Source organism: Amia ocellicauda, unplaced genomic scaffold (assembly GCF_036373705.1).
Source record: "Amia ocellicauda isolate fAmiCal2 unplaced genomic scaffold, fAmiCal2.hap1 HAP1_SCAFFOLD_142, whole genome shotgun sequence".
Lineage (NCBI taxonomy): Eukaryota > Metazoa > Chordata > Actinopteri > Amiiformes > Amiidae > Amia > Amia ocellicauda.
This window is the reverse complement of record NW_027102705.1, coordinates 142,983-149,166: the sequence shown is the minus strand read 5'-3', so window position 1 is coordinate 149,166 and position 6,184 is coordinate 142,983. Positions and strand designations below refer to the sequence as shown.

The following is a 6,184-nucleotide window of genomic DNA, read 5'->3' as shown; positions in this document are numbered from 1 at the left end:
CTTCCATAGGTCAGAAGTGGTGAACAAGCAATGTATTGCATATCAGCTGGAAGGAATTGCAATAATAACAAAACTACACATACATGTGCCATATGTGAAAGCCTTGTGTATTGAATGCATAGGAAGACTTGGAAATGTTTGCACCTGCATGGATTGTCACCCTGAGCAAGCAGAGCCAGTGTCCAGAGCAGGAGCCCCAGTGAAGCCATGTTCTCTGTGTGTCTCAGTGAGTGTGAGAGGGCTGAACTGTCCGCTTTAAAACCCTGAGCAATGGAGCAGCGCAGTTATTATAGCTGCTGATCAGAGCAGTGAGGCAGGACAGGGATGCACAGCAGCTTCCTTTATACAAATCCTGTCACAGACAGATGAGCTGTGAGCTGTGAACACAGGTGGGACTTCATTGGGTTGGGCTAATGTTATGGTTTTATAATAACTTATTCATTTTTAATGTCTAATCAGATCATGTTGTGTCTTGGTCTTGATGTTTCTTTTGTAACTCATACCGCTTTATTTTGATAAATGTATAGATATTCCTAACTGAGACATGTAGGCTGGTTGTAAACAAGACATCTTTTACAAACACCCTGATCACGGACTAGGTTAGGAAGAACCGTCACTCAAACGTAATGGACCAATGGAGAACCAAGACCTACCACGACAGAACGTAAACAAAAAAAAATGAAAGCAAAGAAAGTGGCTGCGAAAGCAAAGATCGTAGCTTCGTAACCAAAGATGGACTCCAGTGCTCTTGCTTTAGCATTATTTCCTCAATTTTTCAGTTTTTGCCTTTGATATAATTATTTTTGTTTACAATTCTATAGATTTTGCTTTCGATTGTTTTATTTTTCATCTCAACAACTTTATTTTTTTTGTTTACAATATTTTGTAAACCAAAAGGTGCTGCTGTCTGACAAGCTGCAAGAGTGGAAACGAGCCCTGTCACAACTCTGGACAACATGAACAGTGAACAAGCCCATGGACAACAGCAAGACACTGAGCTTCAATAATAACATTGAGCTACATGAAGCTATAAAGGAGAAACTTATAAGGTACCGATTAAAATATATATTTTAGTATTTGAATATCTGCTATTTTAAATCAATTGCCTTATTTGAACAAATATATGTCACCAGTCAGTTTCAAAAGCAGAAATATACTCTCTGCCCTGTCACTGTCGTTTTAAGCAAACTATGTAGACAGCAACATTATCCCATCTCCAGTGTTGTAGATCTCTGTCTGCGATGCTCTCCCTCCTCTCTTCAACACAGACACAGTCTGGAATGAGGATGAGACTGTGGTCGCTGACTGGCCCCTGTCAATGACATGTCCTTGTGTCAGTAGAGGAGTCCTGACACATTAGAGTGCTGTGTGAATGTGTCAAGGGCGCTGCAGAGGGAGGAGGGAGGGCAGATCAGTGGAGCCCAGCCTTGGCTCTGGGAAGGGCTGTGAGCTTCAGCCCCTATTCTGTCAGACGTGATCAAATACATTGACATGTTGATTCCATTTGGGCTACATATTGACCTGCCTAACACTGTGATATGTGAAACAATGATATGTAAAATATATGTTTGCATTATATTTAAATTAACCTTATGCATAGTAAACTTGTGTTACACGGTTTATACTACATATGTAAACCTGGTGTGTAACAACAATAAAATGTTTAAACAATGCTTTTACCTGATTTTGATAACCTTTGGTATATGGTGGCAGTCATAAGATTTACGTGACTTTTTATGTGTAACAACCCCACTTTACAACAAAAAAACTGTAACAAATATGTATCTAATGGTAGGAAGAGGATGGAATGGCCGTGTGGCTGAGGAAACTCAGGCTCAAACTACACCATTTCTACAATGAGACCATTTTGAGGATGACGGGCAGCTCACTGTTACAACCATCGCTCACTGAATGTGTGTCTTTTGTGTCGTGAAGGAGAGCACACTGCACGACCGCTTAAGTACAGGGGGTCACACACTTAACGACTCATCTGAAGTCCTTTGTCGTGGGCCTCTCCGACACAGCCTCAAACTCCACACGTCTTGCGGAAACACGCGTGATCCATGCAGAGAAAAGTAAACAAACATGGACCTGTACATTTACAGCTCACGTTTGTGTAGCGCAGATGTCCACAGTTCTGTGCAGATCTGTGCTGCTCCGCCATTGGGATCGGAGGAATTCTGCAGATCTGTGCAGAACTGTGGAAATCTGTGCAGCATAAACATGAGCTCAAGCTCGCCGCTGTTGCTGTTTGCTGTTACGATACTGCAGAGAGCTCACTTGTCTAAGGAGAGAATGGCCAGGACCTACCCTGGGCTGGATGGGACCTGTGACAGATGTAACCTCTAAATAGCTGACTTGACTCACATGTTCTGGTCTTGCACTAAATGATTGCTGATTACTGGTCTTTCATTCTCTCTCTCTCTCTCTCTCTCTCTCTCTCTCTCTCCTGCAGACACCACTGGATCCTTGTCCATTACTGGACATTTTTGGTGTTCCATCTGAGGACCAACCTTTACTGGCAGAACAGGCGGATGTGGTGGCTTTTGTTACACTTCTGGCTCACTGGCAGATCTTGCTTGGTTGGAGGTCTGTAAAGACATCTTCACAGGAGAAGACTACAGAACCAGAGGAAATGACAAAGGAGGGCAGGACACACACAGAGTGTATCACACACCCAGCCAGTACAGCACACACACACACACAGAGTACTCCACGTAGGACAAGTGTTGTCATGATACCAGAATATTTACTTTGATACCAATACCAGGTTTATTCTCACAATACTCGATACTGAAACAATACCTGAACAATATGCTGATTACTGGGTGAAAGAAGACTGGGTGAACACTCCTTCTCATGCACAGCAGGAAGCTGGAATGCATTCTTCACATACATTTGCTCATGTATGGCCATAATATCAGTCAAATGACCTTCATTAGATTGAGGATTCATCCATTACAATGTACTGCATTAGTGAATAGTTTAGTTGGAAAATGAGAAACTATTTTTCACAAGACATTTGTATTGAAACATTATTCTACTAGCAACTAAATTCGAAATAATTTTGACTAACAATGACCTAAAAGTAATGTGAAATGCACTTGTAAGTTATGGCAGCAATACATCTACTTCACTGACTCAGGGCCGGCGCTACCTATAGGCAGAGTAGGTAATTGCCTAGGGCCTCGGACTTGGACTGAATATGGGCCTCCGTAACCGTAACCTCCCTATATGACAGGCAGCAAAAAACTAGGCTCTTTGTCCATTGGATAGATGAATTGTCACTCACCTGTAGTGAAACCAATTAGTGTTTCCGTTGCAAAGTGGGTCCCACCCAATGAATGTATGAAGAGATAGGGTACGATGAACAAAAAGCAAAAATGCAACTTTTCTGCAGCTGACTGACTGTAAGTCAGTGACTTAATATGATTATATATAGTCTATATTGGTTCAATAGGACGGGGAAATCCTGTCCATACCCAGCTAGAAAAAACGATAAAGGCACTGATGTTCATTCACTGAAGTGGTGTCCAGGAAGTGTTCATCTTTAATTATTTTTTGGCAATGTTATGTTGTCTTGTATTTTTTGTCTTGTAGGCAAAACTGTTTGTTATCCCAAACAGTGGGTGGGTGTGTTACTGTAAAGAAATTACTGAACAAATTACTGAAAAAAACAAAAACAAATCCTGGCTGCCTTAAAATTTTTGTCACCTTTGCGTAATTCCTAGTTTTAAGAAAGTGGCCTTGAGGCAGAGCATCAACAGGGCAAAGAGAGTGAAGGGCCAGAGAGTAGCCATGAGGTCGAAGGCAGCAGTGAGAGACTGGAAGTCATTGAGTCTGGAGGAGACAAAGCCACACCTGGAACATCAACAAAATGTAAAATAGGAAGCACAGTACCCCAAGCTCAACCTATTGATCCAGCCTTGTGGCCTGACACAGTTTTGCTTCAAAATTGAAGCAGGTAAAAAATTACCTGTGCTCCACAATGAATCAGGAACGGCTTAGTGGACTTGCTTTAATCAGCATTAACGGAGAACTCGCCCAGCAGATTTCTTATAAAGCAGTTATTGATGACATTGCTTCAAAAAGAAGTTATACACACAACCTGACACACAACACACAGGCAATAATATGTTTATGTTTATGTTATTCACATATATAGTTATTATATATTAGCGTTTGTTCTTATGAAGCATTGCCTCAAAGGTCGGATTTATTACATATATCTGTATTGTTTGATAACATTTGCAGCTGTACAGTAGCCCTTGGCAAGATGGCAGCTTTGCCCACATTTTCTACCACATGTGAATGAACAGGGCAGCGCTTGTATTATTCATTTTTCTGGCAGCAACAGATTGGCACCTTTTCCCATGAAATGAGTCCGTGTGTTACTGCACTGTTGTACTGCGCTGTGTGTGTTACTGTGTTGATATAGTCAGCGGTGTGTAAGTGATACTGCGCTGTTGCAGTGAGCTGTGAGTGTGTTACACCACTGTGCTAGTAAGCTTGTCAGTGTGTAACTGTGCTGTGTGTTAATGTTAGTTTGCTGTTTTAGTGAGCTGTGTGTGAGTGTGTTACTGCCCTCTGCTACTGAGCTGTGTGTATCTGTAACTGTTTGTGTGTGTATTGAGTGTTATTGTCCTTGTGTGTGTATTCATATGTTATATGTGTTAATTGACTTTGCAGAGTGCCCCAGAGTGCTCTGATGAATGTATCAGAGTTGTTGTGCGCAGTCTGCTGCAGCAGCTGTGCCCCATCTCCAGTGACAGGAAGCTGCAGCGCAGGCGGGAGGCGCTGGAGGACATCCTGCTGCTGCAGGTATCCGTGCTGGTGTCCAGGTCTCCAGGGAAGGTGATCTTCCTGCAGAAGCTGTGGACGGCAGGGCTGCTGTCACAATGCGACCTGGATCGCACGGCAGTGGCCCCTGTTCTCCTGGAGCTGCGGGAGGATTTGTGCGTCAGTGTGCGTCAGTCCCTCCTGCGTGTCACACAGCCGCACACTGCGCATGACGGCCTCATCAGCAGAGCTCTGTGTGTAGCGTTTGTACTGAGAGATTCTGCCCTTTCTGCACACAGACCCGTCCAACACAGCCAGGAGCAGCAAGGCAGGCCAGAGGGGAGCCGGCACATCTCCCAGCAGGTACGTTCTGATGCGATGAGTCTCTCAGTGGGAAGCGCGCCGTCTCTCTCCAGTGGGTTAGTTGGTTTTCATAAGGAGCCTTGAAAATGTATTTCACAGGAGTAGCAATTGTTTTTTCTGTAGTTTCCTTCAACACTTGAGCTTTGAACCGAATCCAGAGGCCAGAGTAACAGGACAGAGTGGGGAGGCGATGAAGGGGGACAGAGACAGTGACGTGTGTTTTGCTCTGTGTTTCAGGGACTGCAGAGGCGAGTGGCAAGACCAAGCACGCCAAGAGGAGGCGCATTCGCCGCTACTGACTGACCATGATCTCGGCCGCACTGTCCCAAATTCACTGTGTGAGGGTCCCTTAATAAACAAATTGGCCTGCCGCCAAATGAATGCATTACAGATGTTTTTATGGTGTTTTTATGTTTTTGAAACAATTCATATAATGAGTAAATAAGCAGCACAGATGTTTGCTGTAATATTACTGCAATCTACCAGTCCCACGGCCACAGACCAGCACTCTTCTTCCAGGCCAAGCACTTCCACTTTTCCCCACTAGATAACACCATCACCCTTACTTACCAGTCACTTCTCCCAGCTCCCCTCAATCAATCAATCAACATTCCTGAACACCATGTGCACTTGTTCAGTCACCCTGTGCTCCCATTCGCTCTGCACCTCCCAACTTGGTGTCCTGCTTCCCTCTGCTCTACATATAAACCCCTCACTGGCTCTCACACTGTGTGAAGTTTGGTCAGTGTTTGTGACATTGTTGAGTAGTGTCTCAGTGCTGTGTTATATTGTTGTATCCTTGATCTCCTGATTTACCTCCCAACCATGACTTTGGGCTTACCTTGATTTCCTGTTTGCCTGATCGCTTACCTGTGACGATGACCCCGTCTTTGCCGTGCCCTGTTCTGTAGCTATAGGACCCGTGCCTGTCTGACAACCTCTGTCACGCATTGTAACTGGGTCCCCTGTTACCATGTCCCGTGGGCCGTGACAACCATCATCACCACTATATACTTTGCACAACTTGCGATTAGCACTACGA

General features: G+C 44.1%; 1 long non-coding RNA gene across 1 annotated transcript; it reads left to right on the top strand.

Annotated features, from left to right (window-relative positions):
• Positions 1–903: 903 nt before the first annotated feature.
• Positions 904–5,133, top strand: LOC136722673 (uncharacterized). Its single transcript, XR_010806368.1, has 3 exons — positions 904–1,049; positions 2,456–2,589; positions 4,690–5,133. It is a non-coding gene; the product is annotated as an uncharacterized LOC136722673 (long non-coding RNA).
• The last annotated feature ends 1,051 nt before the right edge of the window (positions 5,134–6,184 follow it).